This window comes from Medicago truncatula, chromosome 4, assembly GCF_003473485.1.
Source record: "Medicago truncatula cultivar Jemalong A17 chromosome 4, MtrunA17r5.0-ANR, whole genome shotgun sequence".
Taxonomy (NCBI): Eukaryota; Viridiplantae; Streptophyta; class Magnoliopsida; order Fabales; family Fabaceae; genus Medicago; species Medicago truncatula.
Window position 1 is genome coordinate 43,952,788 of NC_053045.1, and position 14,428 is coordinate 43,967,215.

The 14,428-nt window shown below is 35.7% G+C and overlaps 1 protein-coding gene and 1 long non-coding RNA gene across 7 annotated transcripts in view; one reads left to right on the plus strand and one right to left on the minus strand.

Annotated features, from left to right (window-relative positions):
- The window catches only part of LOC11421860 (bifunctional riboflavin kinase/FMN phosphatase), a 33,237-nt gene that overhangs the window by 496 nt on the left and 18,313 nt on the right, over positions 1-14,428 (plus strand). The window lies entirely within an intron of this gene.
- On the minus strand, positions 1,407-4,907 carry LOC112421163 (uncharacterized). 5 transcript variants are annotated; one of them, XR_005645770.1, is made up of 5 exons: positions 4,773-4,907; positions 4,026-4,142; positions 3,256-3,290; positions 2,441-2,503; positions 1,407-2,331 (listed from the first exon to the last, which is right to left on the minus strand). It is a non-coding gene; the product is annotated as an uncharacterized lncRNA (long non-coding RNA). The 5 variants fall into 5 exon arrangements; XR_005645768.1 differs by having other exon boundaries at positions 1,407-1,847; positions 2,005-2,503; XR_003011283.2 differs by having other exon boundaries at positions 1,407-2,503; positions 4,095-4,142.

Below are 14,428 nucleotides of genomic sequence, written 5' to 3' on the forward strand. Positions count from 1 at the left end.
ATCTAATTGCCTAATCGTAGGATCAAATATATGGTGACTAATTCATGCCATCGCAAACGACATACACAAAAATATACAACAAAATCTTTACGCAAAATAAACGCATCCAAGTCGAAACATAACCGTAACAATATAGCAAAATAACACGCACGTTTGTTAAAATTTACAACCAAAACATGTCATCAAAGACAACAGACACCACCAAAATCAGTAATCTTACATACCCACCACAAGATGCCTAAACATAACAATAAGCACCATCAAAAAAAGGCGGGGTTTAGCATGGGAAAGAAAAGTTGTTTCCTACGGTGGGAAAGTTTTTTTAGACGGTTAGATTAAAGAAGAACACAAATTTTATGATGGTATGTCCAGACCATATCATCCATCAACATTCTCTCTCTTCCATTCCCCCCACTCATGCACTCAACCACCACCACCACACTATTCATCTTTCCTCTCAATCTTAGTTTTCAACACACAGAAGAACACAAATTCACTACTGAGTTGGAAAAACTGAGGTGTATTTAATCAAGAGACCATTTTTTTTTATCATTTCTATTATGTAAATTCGTCATCAGGTTCGACTTTGTCTTCCCCAATCATACCGGAAGTGATCGGAAACTCTCCCACGGTTGTCTGCCATGGCTCTCCGACGAAGGTTGTTTAAGGAAACTTTTTTCAAATCTGAGTTTTTTTTTTTTTTTACAAACAGACAGAGATGGAAAGGGAGGAGAGAGAGCAAAAGGTGGGGATGGTGGTTCCTTGATCTACTTATTTATTTGAAGAAAAAATTGCAGATCTTTTTTTTAACTGGATGTTAGTAAATAAGTAAGTAATTAGTTTGAATAAGTCTTATTTTAGGAACAATTGGGAGAGGAAAAATACTTGGTGTGAATTTGTGTTGTTTCTATGACTGTGAGCAGTGAAGAAAATGGGATTCATCCTTCCGTGATAGTGGATGTGGGTGAAATTCAATCTCATGAGGTTGAAGACTGTAAAAAAGATATGGTATGTGTGGTCTATGATTAAATCAGTGTTCCACTTTAATCTAACTGTTCAAAAAAACTTTCCCATGGTGGTAAACAACTTTCATTTCCCATGCTAAACTCCACCTCAAAAAAATGAGTCATAAAAAAAGACCAATCATACAAAAATTCAAAAACAGTCTAATCATTATATCACCTAAAGGTGCTAAAGGTACAAAAATAGCATTACAATCAACCCAAGTTCAAATAAATTTCACATAAAGGAACTAAAGTCATATCCTATGTATTCAATCTTTTATCATTACATCACCTCATAGTCAATTCAACACAATCTAATAAACAATGTTTATAAAAACTAAATTGAGTTCTTGACATCAGATTTAAAATATTCGTAGGACATGGCTTTATTGATGGAAAAAATACCTAAAAAAACTACTATAAAAAGTTGAAAGGAGTTGGAATAACCTTTACAAAGTTGAGGTCAAACTAAATGACAAAGCCAAAACATGTAGACCAAAAAATCATGTAGAATTAAATACCTAACAAACTACATCAATATATAAAGAAAGGTCAAGAAAAATTATGACCATTAAAATTCATGTCAAAGAAAGGTCAAGAGAAAAAAAAAAAACTTGTAGTCATTAGGCACTATAAAATCATACAATAAAACGAAACACTTATTTAGTCCCAAATTGACCCTTTAGTTAGCACCAATAAAAAAAATTCTTTAGGTTTCAGATTCTTCAAGTCCCTCTGGTGAGGCTTTGTTCTCCACTTCATGTGAATGGCATTATTTGAAGGATTTGAGGATGAAGATAACACTTTTATAGAACTCACATTGCATATTTGTCAACCTTTGCACTGCAAATGAAACCAAACAACATAAACAAATGTGTAATTTTAAACTCCCTTCTCACACTTACTGCGAAAGAAATAAGTATTATCGGTTAGAAATGAAATCAAATGTGGAAGGCAAAAGTGAATGAAAAAAGAAAAACATAGTAGAGCTTGATTCAACCTCATGTGCGAGACTGATATCAACTGAGAAAGGAAAAAAATTAGTGAAGTCCAGCATAAAAGTATTCCTTTGAAAACAGACAAAAATTAATGCTAAGAAAACTTTCAGATGTTGGAAGCAAAGAAATCCGTGGAACACCCATATATAATTTTTTTGCCTCAAAATATCCATCCTTATTCTTGTCTCACCCCTGTCAAAATAACAAATAGAGACGAAAGAGGTGAAAGATAGCCCCTCACGAAACAACATATTATTTATTATAAATTAGTAGTAATAGCACGAATGGTATAGAACTGCAAACCGCTTGCAAATGGCAATGGGGAAAAACTGAGAAAAAGATCAGAAGAGAGAATGTTGTATCAGTTTTGGCATGACGATGAAGATGTGAAAAAGACTAACTGAAAAAAGAAAAGATAAAGGAATCAAGATGTCGTACCAAAAACTAAGCGATTTGGAGAATCTGTATCCTTTGCTGTAATAAAATGATGATAGTTTCTAACTGCAAAAATGAAGAGGGTGATAGAAATTTGATGAATATCTTTGAAAATGTGAAAAGCAAAATTGAATAGGTGAAACAATTAACCAAGAAAAGAACAATAACAATAAAATTAAGAAATAAAGCTAACATTGGCAAAATTAAAAGTTCGTTTTAGGGGAGAAACTGTTAACTACATATTTAATCTTAAAGTTAATCATTAATTGTTTTAGTATGAAACATAGCGAAATAAGTATGTTGGATTGCCTCAAAAAGTTGCAGCCAGAATTTTCTAAACCATTCCTTTGTGAAACTCATTAGTATCCCTCATTGCAAAGGCAACTACATTTTTTTTTATAGTAATGGAAATATTGTTGTGATATATAGTGAATAATGTTCATGAGGAATAATGCTAGGATTGGTGTTTTGATCTACTTTTCTAATAATCGCTCAGCTGAAATGCATAAAAAACAAACACATGATCCCTTCATAGAAGTATTAGGTCAAGCCAAAGTAAAAGTTTCTTTGACTGATGTTAAGCTTTAAAACCTTGTATCATTTTCTGACTATCATTATTCTTTATGACATCCTCTAAAAAAATTATTCTTTATGATAGGCCTTGTAATGTAACTCTAAAATTTGTAAAAGTGAAACCGTAACAATTGGAAAAACAGAGAGAAAATAGGATTGAGAAGTCCAAAAGAATGCTTTGAACAAAAAAGGAAAACAATCGCGACAACAACCATGAAAGATAATGGTTATTAAGAAAAACAAACCTGATGTGGACAAATAGACATGGAATGAAGCACCTCTGCAACAAAAATAGGCCAAATAGAAAGAACATGTGAGTTAATTATACACAAAAAACAGAAAAAACAAAAAAAAAAAGTAAAAACAGAAACAATAAATCATACTCCCTCCATTCCTTTTCTTTTGATGTTTTAGAACTTCAACTATATTCCCTTTTGAGTATATCATAATAAATGAAGGGAGAAATTTCGGCAAGAACTTTATTTTTTTCCCTTTTCAAAATACTCTGTTAAATCCACACACATGACATGGTTTCTTAGTAAAATAAAGGGAAAAACAGCAACAAAATATATCCACATCTGATTCATCAAATTCTAAATTGCCAATTTCACTACATCTGTTTATCTAAAGAGAACTTGGACCAATCCAAATACCAATCTTGTCTTTATGGACCATTTTGACATTTTACGACCATCTTGCAATCAAAATAAATCTTAATTTTATTCCACTTCATCAGACATAGTACCTCAACACAACATCACTAATTCCATTATACATCTAAATCTCTCCCTCACATACTTAAGTGAATCTTTACCACTCAACATCACCAAATATTTAAAAAATTTGCTAGTGCCTGCATTTATATTATTAAAAGGGCATGCAAATTAAATATAATCCCCAATATAAGATAGTATACCTTATAATATGATTTGAAGCAATAAAAAAACAGAAGCATTAAAAAAACAGCATCAACATTAAAAACTGAGAAGACAAACCACAACTACATAACACTCACCATCAATTGAAAAATTGACATCTTACATCCACCTATAAAATAATAGCATGTCTCAAATTCGTATGTTACCTTCAAATTTGTTGATTTGCTAATAGGAAACCAAATACAACATCTGAACTGCAAATAGAAGAGGATTTAATCAGGTCATAACAAAAGAAAAGGGAAAAAAATAAATAGGAATAATGAATCATTAAAAAATATTGTAATTAAGTGGAGATGTTTGTGTTTTAAGAAGATGAGGGAGAAAAAAGAAGGTATTGTTGGAGAAGATAAGGGGAAAGGAAAAGAAAAACATAAACCCTTAAATTAAAACAAACTGGAAAGTCTATAGACACAACTTTTAAAAACAAAAAAGCAGGTATATTCAAGGTCATAATCACATCCACCCAATGACCAAAAACAAAATCTTGAAGAAAATGTTCCAAATTACAACACCAAATGACCAAACCATAAATCCAAATTCATATCTCATAAACTAACAATTTTTACATGAGCTCGATTCAAATTAATATGGCCAGAAACTAAAAAAGAAACAAAAACCATAAGAGTAAGAAGCCATAAAATTGAAATCAACCAGAAACAAAAACCATAGAATAATAAGTCCTAATCTGGCAAATCTATTGGCATGAATGATAACCCATTTAATGAATTCCCAAAACCAAATAATAGCGAATTAACAACCACATAACATTTAGGATGGAAGCAAATGAAAATCAAAATGTTGTAAGGAATGAAATAAAAACTCACTTATGTGGATTTGGAGATTACACAAAATGAGGAATCTACAAAAACGAATAAGATACAACATTAGCCACTCAAAAACAAAGCTTTGATTGCTACAATTTGAAGGTGAAAAACACAAGAAGGGGGGGTTGAATTGTGTTTTCTTTTTCTCTTAAAAAATGATTCTTCTTCTGATAAAACTTCAGAAGCAGTTTGATTGCTTCTGATGAAATGATCAGAGTCAGATTGCAGCGGAAAAGAACAGAGCAGAGAAAAGAAAGACAAAGACACAGGCAGTTATCCTGGTTCCTTCCACAACACGGAAGTAGTCCAGTCCCCCTTGCACTTCCAAGGAGATTTCACTATAATCACAAGATTACAACTGCTCAATACTTTCAAAGTATGAGACTTCACAAAACAATGCTCAAGCACACACGCAAGAGTCTTCCAATGCTCAAGCACTAAGCAAGAGACTTCTAATGCTCAAGCACGCAGGCAAGAGACTTCTAATCAAACAAAAATACAGAGAATTGAGTTTGAATTGAACACTTGATATACAATCAGTGGTGTTCACAATACAATACAGAAAAGACTCTAGACTTTGAATTTCTAAGATGTATCAAATCAGTGCAGAAATTCAGTGTGCTTTTTAGAATCAAATTGACAGAGTTTTGGCGCTTTTAAACTTATGTATCTCTCTCTAAAATCTTCAAGTCTTCATTCCTTTATATAGAGGTGTGAAAGAGACGTTGAGATAATCAGCACGTCTAAAGAGTCGTTTGAAATCCTTTGATTATCCACCAGTGATCCTTTGCCTGATTTGGGTGTAGTCCTTTGAAGAATAAACTTCAAATTCATTCCCATCTTGAGTGTACAAATTCTGCAGGCATGGCTGTTGTTTTGTCTTGTAGCGTAGACAGAAAACAGAGTAGTGGAGGTAGTGGTTGTACACTTGTACTTTGTCAACTCTATTAATGAGAGACAAGTGCTCAGTGCTATCCATATATCCGTTGATACCTCCCTTTCAATTCTTCGTTCTTCTTTGATAAGACTGAATTGAGAATCAGCTACTTTGAATCTTCAGTTTGATTAAAAGATCAAATGTAGCTTCTGGTGAAGATATTGCTTCTGATGAAAACTTTTGCTTCTGATGACTTTCTGCTTCTGATGACGTCATCTCTTCAGGAGCAGTTTAGCTTCAGGAGCAGTTTTCTTCAGATGCTCAGAATTTCTTTTTCTTTCCATTGTTCTTCCAAGACCTATTGAAATAACTTGAGTAGCCTTTGGTCCTGTACACTTGAACAATTATTAGTAATAACCAATTGACAATTTTTAATACCTTGTTATCATCAAAACTCAATAAGGTTCATTGTGAAACACATTTTGTTCCAACAATCTCCCCCTTTTTGATGATGACAAACAATAGTATTTAAAATGTTCAATTGTTGTTGATCTAATTAATAAGTTGACTACTGGGACAGAGGTTTGTAAGCTCCCCCTGAGTCTAATAGATCTTTAAGGTGAGGTTTGTAAGCTCCCCCTAAGTTCTATTCTTATTAATTAAATTTCAATAAAATACTTATAAAATCAAATCAGAAGTATTTAAAAGAAATTTAGAAGAGGTTATAGTAGGACTCAGTGCCTTAACAAATACTATACATTTACTCCCCCTTTTGTCATCAACAAAAAGAATAGAAACAAAAGAAAGAGTATCAGAGCAAGCAGCATTAAACAGTAAATATCATCAGAGTTAAAGCTTGTAAAACATATTGAAGGTGAAAAAGCACAAGATCCAGAAACAATGATAATATATATAAAGAAGATTAAGATACAAGGACACAGCTACGAAGAACAAAAGTAAAAAACAAGCTAGAGTTGGGTGTGCAACTAAGGTTGGGCTTGCTTATACAATTGTTCTAAGAGATACTTGATCTGATCATCCTTCTTCTGAAGTAGCTCATCCTTTTCCCTCATTCTTCGTTTATATCCAGCCTGAATTCTAGCAGCCCTAGTGATGTACTCTTCTTCTGGATAGAAAGGAGTGATGTCCAGCAGAGGCACAAAATTCAGCTCTTTCTCCTTAGCTGCTTCATGCATATCATCCAAAAGCTTCTTCAGCATAGCAGAGTGAGATGACACACATTTAGTTCTAAGCTGATCCAACAGCTCATCAAAGCTCTTCTGTAGATCCATCCACTGATCATAATAGTGAATAGGAGGTGCAGGAACTGTTCTGCGAAGAATCAGTGCCTGAATCTCATCACTAAGTCTGATCAGTTGTTCCTCTATATACTCAGACTCCAGGATATGGTCAGGGATGGGTGAAGGTTCAGTTTGAGTTGTATTTGATGTGGAAGGTTGGTCAGAGGTTAAGTCTATTATAGTGGGTGAATCTGGTTGTTGTTGTTGTTCTGTTGTTTGGTCAGAAGTTGTTTGGTCAGGAGCAACTTGTTCAGAAGCAGTTTGCTCCTGAACAGTTTGCTCAGGGATGGTTTGGATTTCTGTTTGGGTTTCCAAGACAGTCTTTTCAGAAACTGTCTTAGAGGCCTTAGTGGGTGTTGGTTGCATTTCACCACCTAGATGTTTTTCTAAGTTGTGAAGGGTTGAGGATTCTTGGTGTTGGGGGGTTTCTGAAGTAGTTGCATCTGAAGCTACTTCAGAGGCTTTTTGTGGAGATTGGTTATTTGGTGAGTTTGTTTGGGTAGGTTCAGGTTGTTGTATACTAACAGGTTCTGGAGTATCTGGATATAGTGGATGAGTAGTAGGCAAATTGAATTTCTCACAAAGTTTTATCCTATTTTTTGAAAATTCTATTTGAGTACTCTCATAGTCAAGTGTTCCATACTCTGTTAGTTTGGTAGGTTTGGTTTTTAGAAGCTTGTTTATATGTTGGCTAAGGGGTTGGTCATCTGATTCTGTGGATGATGAAGAGGGTGAAGAGGGTAGAGATAGAGACTGAGTATTAGTTGGAGCTTTAGATGGATTACCTGAGGACTGAGCTTCTGGATGAATTGCTTCTGGAGCTGTTGAAACTGGATCTGATGAAGTTGCTCCTGAAGCTTGCTTATTCTTCAAGGCTTGAGAAAGCAGAGTTGCTCCATACTGAACTGTTTCTAACTCAGACGCTAAAGCAGCAATGTCAGGAGTAGGCACATACCCTGCAGCCTTGAGACGCTCATCCCTTTCTTTCTCAAACACTTCCTTCAACCTTTTCTTTTCTGCTATCTTGGATGCAGAAACCTCTCTAGCGTACTGCCTCATTTCTTCAGTCATTTCAAAACTGGGCATGACTATGGGCTCAGAAGTTGCAGTCCTTTTTGCCTTCTTGGGGCTTGAGTCTTCATCCCAGTTCTCTTCCAGTTCTTTCAACATTTCTTCCCTTCTTCCTTCAGCTGTCTTCAGATTTCTTGTTAAATTAGACCTCTTCCTTTGGATGGTCTGAAGAGCAGCTTCTCTTTTATTTTTGGGACTTGAAGGCTTTTCAGAAGCAGCTTGATCAGAAGCAGCTTGTTCAGAACCAGCTTGTTCAGAAGCAGGCTGTTCTGTTGTTTCTTGAGTACTCCTTGTCCTTTTTCTGATAAGAGGGACATCATCCAAATCCTCCACTTCCTCAAGAATGGTGGACATAGCAGATTTTTCCTTCTTAGCTTTCTTATGCTTCTGAGCACCCACCTCAGTAGCATCTTCAGCAAGGTATTCTTCCTTGGTGATCTGCTTCTTTTTAGATTTTCTGCCTTTGGCCACAGGCAGATCACTACCATACATTTCTTCTGGGATATCTTTCAGGCTGATTTTCTTGTTGTAGCTCTTGTAGTAGTCCAAGATGTAGGCCCTCTGCACATCCAGGGGATCTTTCTTGCAGATAGGGATGTGATGAGTGACTAGATCAGATATGACATCAGATTCATGCATATCTGTATCTAGTTTCTTGCAAGTTGAAATCAGCCTCATCTTGACTAGAGTTGCCCCATTGATTATTTTTCCTGTGACTGCTCCCAGCTTCTGATTATCATAAATACCCACGTCTTTCAGGGCACTTAGGAGTCCTCCTTCTTGAAAGATTATGGAGAGCAGCCTTCCATAGGGAACAAACTTCCTGTTCTCCATCTGGCTCTTCTTGAGTTCCTTGATCATGTATTTAAACATATACTTGGGAACATTCATTGTTGTTTCCTGAGAGATGGTGTGATGCAGAAAGACTTTGTGACCAAGTGAAGGTTGATCATTTCCTCCACCTTTGGGAAAAATGTTTTCATTTTGGATCTTCAGCAGCATTTTCTTTTCCATGCTTAAGGTGCTGTAAGGCTTAGCATCCTTTGATCCGTAGATAGTGTTGTTTACTATCTCCTTCCATGGGCTTGTTCTGGGGTTAGGAATCTCTTCTCCATCGTATGTCCCAGAAGCATCCCTTCTCATGGCTTGAGCAATCACATGCTCATTGATTGTTACAGGAATCCCCATGACGTTTGATCTAATCTCAGTCCCAGTGAAGGCGAGTAGACCCATTTCTTCTCTGGTTTTTCCCTCCAAAGTAGGATCAACCAGAATCATCTGAGCTTCTTCCTGTTTAGCAGCAACTTTGTCAAACACTGAAGCTCTTACCCAGAATTGTCTGACAAACACTTCATAAGTAGGACCGTTGAGAAGACTGAAGTAACTCATCAGCTTCTGCTTTTTGTAGAATCTTACCAAGTCGCATCCATGATGAGTTAGAGAAGTGAAATCCACTGGATTTTCCGCTTGAATGATTAGATCCCATTCCTCAATCGACATAGTTCTTCCTTTGATTTCATAAGCAGGAGTATCTATATCCATATTCGATGAAGAACCACCGGCAGAACTTGAAGATGCCATTGATTTTAAGTAGAATTAGGGTTCTAAGGTGTTTTGAGAGGTTGAGAGAATGTGCTTACTTACACAGAGGGTTGAGAAGAAATTAGAAAGTGTTTGTTGTGAAGTGAGAAGTGTGTGAAATGACTTAGTGTTTTTTATTAAAACGTTTGTAATTCAGAAGGGACAAACAAACACAGCATTAATGACAAATTGGGGGCGCGTGTAAGTATGTTAAAAAGCGAATAAAACATCATTGCCCTTTTTGTTATACTCCAATACAAATAGACCACGTCAGAGACTCTTCAGAAAACTACTTTTTGGGTAATGGGACAGCTGTTTACATAAAGTAACTACCAACGTTCCCACTAACCAAGCTATTCAGAAGCAAAGAATAACACTTCTGAAGTTTTAGTGCTGACGTCATCTTCAGAAGCACATTTTCCTCAGAACCTCAGTTAAGAGCTTCTGATGAACCAAAATGCTCCTGAATAAACTTCAGAACCAAACTTCTTATTCAGAGGCAAGCAATTTTTCAATCAGACACAAAATGCATGTTCAAATTTTTCTTAATAAAATCAAATCTTTCAACAGACAAAGGTTTTGTAAATATATCAGCCCATTGATGTTCAGTATCAATGAATTGTATATCTAAAATTCCTTTTTGAACATAGTCTCTGATAAAATGGTGTTTGATTTCAATATGCTTGGCTCTTGAATGTAGAATTGGATTCTTTGACAAACAAATAGCAGCAGTATTATCACAATAAATGGGAATACTGTTAGCATTGATCTGATAGTCTTCCAACTGATGTTTCATCCAAAGTAGTTGTGTGCAACAACTTGCAGCTGAAATGTACTCTGCTTCTGCTGTAGACATAGCAATAGTTGCTTGTCTTTTGCTTGCCCAGGATATCAGATTCTCTCCCAGGAATTGACAATTTCCACTGGTTGATTTTCTTTCAATCCTATCACCAGCATAATCAGCATCACAGAATCCAATCAACTTATAATCTAGGGATTTCCTATACAGGAGTCCAAGATTAGTTGTTCCTTTCAGATACCTGAAGATTCTCTTAACTGCAGTTAAATGAGATTCTCTAGGATCTGATTGAAATCTTGCACACAAGCATACACTGAATAAAATATCAGGTCTAGATGCAGTGAGGTATAACAGAGAACCAATCATACCTCTGTATAGCTTCTGGTCTACTACTGTTCCAGTATCTTCTTTGCTTAAGGTGCAGGTTGGATGCATTGGAGTGTTCATCACTTTACAATCTTCTAGCTTGAACTTCTTCAGAAGCTCCTTTGTATATTTTGTTTGATGAACATATACTCCTTCTTTACTTTGGTTGATTTGAATTCCCAGAAAGAATTTCAATTCTCCCATCATACTCATTTCAAATTCATCCTGCATTAACTTAGAAAATTCTTTGCAAAGAGATGCATTAGTAGAACCAAATATTATATCATCAACATATATTTGCACAATCAAAATATCTTTCTTAAGAGTCCTTCTGAAGAGTGTTGTGTCAACTTGTCCTCTTTCAAAATCATTTTTAATTAAGAAATTACTTAGTCTATCATACCAAGCTCTGGGAGCTTGTTTCAAGCCATATAGTGATTTCTTAAGTTTATAAACATGGTCAGGATGCTTAAGATCCTCAAACCCAGGAGGTTGTTTAACATACACTTCTTCTTCAATGACACCATTAAGAAAAGCACTTTTGACATCCATTTGATATAATATTATGCCATGATTAATTGCGTAGGATAGAAGTAACCTGATTGCTTCCAATCTTGCAACTGGAGCAAATGTTTCAGTGTAATCAATGCCTTCTTGTTGACTGTAGCCTTGAGCAACAAGTCTGGCTTTGTTTCTGGTTACTTCTCCTTGTTCATTCAGCTTGTTTCTGAATACCCATTTTGTTCCAATAATGTTCTTCTGAGAAGGTTTGGGTACCAGATCCCACACATCATTCCTTTGGAATTGATTTAGCTCTTCTTGCATAGCTAATATCCATCCATCATCTGAGAGAGCTTCTTCAACAGTTTTAGGCTCAATTATTGAAAGCAGTCCTATTAAAGACTCTTCTTGTCTAAAATGTGATCTTGTTCTTCTAGGACTATCTTTGCTTCCAATGATTAACTCCTCAGGATGTGAAGATTTGTGCTTGAATTTAGGTTGAATAACCTGCTGAGTGTTATCTTGAAAGTCCTCAGAAGCACTTTCATTCTGTACTTTTGGGCTAGGTTCTGCTTCTGAATTAGACTCAGCTTCTGGAGTGATTTCAGCTTCTGGACAAGATTCAACTTCTGTATACTTTTCAGAATCAGAAGGTTGATCAGATTCTGATGCATCTTCAGAATCAGTTGTACCTGCATTACTTTCACTTTGCTCTGAAGTTTTACTTCCAGGCTCTCTATCATCAAATTTTACATGCATAGATTCTTCAACACATTGTGTTTCTGAATTATACACTCTGTATGCCTTTGACCTTTCAGAGTAACCTAAAAAGATTCCTCTTTGAGCCTTGGCATCAAATTTCTTCAGATAGTCTTTAGTGTTTAAGATGTAACAAGTACATCCAAACTGATGAAAGTAAGAGATATTGGGTCTTCTTCCTTTAAAGAGTTCATATGCTGTTTTCTCCAACATAGGTCTGATATAGATCCTATTTTGAATATAACATGAAGTATTGACTGCTTCTGCCCAAAAATGTTTAGCTAAGTTGTTTTCATGGATCATGGTTCTGGCCATTTCTTGTAAGGTTCTGTTCTTTCTTTCTACAACCCCATTTTGTTGTGGAGTTCTAGGAGAAGAAAACTCATGGAGAATCCCATGTTTTTCACAAAAAAGTTCAAATGGCTCATTTTCAAATTCTCCACCATGATCACTTCTGACTTTCAAAATTTTCAATTCTTTTTCAGATTGTATTTGAGTGCAGAAGCTGCTAAACACTTCACATGCATAGTCTTTACTTTTAATGAATTTTACCCAAGTCCATCTGCTGTAATCATCAACAATGACTAATCCGTATTTACTTCCATATAAAGATGCAGTGTTAACTGGACCAAAAAGATCAATATGGAGTAATTCTAAGGGTCTGGAGGTTGATACAATGTCTTTAGATTTGAAAGAACTTTTCACAATTTTCCCTTTCTGACATGCACCACAAAGTGCATCTGAATGATAATCAATGTTAGGCAATCCTTTGACCAGTTGTAACTTGCTAATTTTAGAAATTAATCTCCAATTAGCATGTCCCAACCTTTTATGCCATACCCATTTTTTATCATTCATTGACAGAAGGCAAACTACCTTCTGATCAGCCAGATCAGAGAAATTTATTTTATAGACATTCTCAACTCTCTTTCCCTTGAATGTAATGGATTTGTCATCCTTGTTGACTAGTGTGCAGTTGGTCTTACTGAACGTTACATCATACCCATTGTCACAAAATTGACTAATGCTCAATAGGTTATGCTTCAGACCATCTACTAGCCACACATTATTAATTGAGATGGAGGAATTACCAATAGTACCTGTACCAATGATCTTTCCAGTTTGGTTGCCACCAAACTTCACTTCTCCTCCATCTTTCATTGTAAGGGTAAGGAACAAAGCTTTCTCTCCAGTCATGTGCCTTGAACATCCGCTGTCTAGGTACCATGACCTTTGTTTCTCTCTTGCCCTTAAGCACACCTGCATTTTTGGCCAATTCAGATTTAGGTACTCATATCTTCATGGGTCCTTTTGGGTTAGTTTTGGAGGTTTTACTTTTCCTCCCTTGTACCTTAGGGTGAATGCTGAGTGGCTTCTGATCATTCAATACTTTAGGTTTGACACCTTTTGGTATTGTTTTCTCAGAAGCAGTAGCTGCTTTGTTCTTCTGATCCTTTTGTTTTGGAATTTTAGATTCTGGTTTAATCAGATTCTGATGAACAGGTTCTGATCTTTTCAGAATTTTAATCTTTTGACTCTTAGGATCAGATTTTGTCATTACCTTGATCTTAAGATTCTCTGGCTTTGATGTGATCTTAGCCTGTGAACCTGAAGCTTCAGGTTTTGACTGAACAGCAGTTATAGCATTTGTACCTTCAGGCACAAAGGTGGATTTCAATCCATCCTTGATACAATCACAGTAGCTCTTGAGACTGTATTCTTTGGATTTCTCCTCAGAATATCCAATCCCTTTGCCTTTGTTCTTGTATGTGCTGTAGATCATAGAAGCAACTTTGCTTCTGTCTATTCCAGCCATAATAAAATCATCCAAGGCAATCTCATGTTTATTGCCTGAACCTTTATCACATTTTTCTTGTAGCTTCTGACAAAGACTCTTGAGTCTATCTTCATATGTTGTTGATATGAGGTTAAACCCTTTGAGTTCTTCTTCAGAAGCTTTCAGTTCCAATAGAGTTGATTTTTGTTGTTTCATCAAATCAACATATTTTTCTTTTAAATCTGTCAACTCATTGGTTCTGTGTTCAAACAGTGATAAAAGTTCTTTTAGAGAATCAACAAGTTCTTGTCTAGGGATTTTGGAATATACCTCATTTTCATCTTCTGAATCTGATTCAGCTTCTGATACTGCTTCTGATGATACTGTTGCCACTAACCCAACGGCTGCCTTAGCATCATCATCAGCTTCTTCTTTATCAGAACCAGATTCACTATCCAAATCTTCCCAGGTCGCCATCAAGCTCTTTTTGATTTGCTTTCTGAATTTACTGGAGTTGAAGCTTGATTTCTTGGATTTGCCTTTAAACTTCTCCTTCTGAAGATCAGGGCAATCAGCAATGAAATGACCAGGCTTCTTACAATTGAAGCATCCCTTCTGATCTTC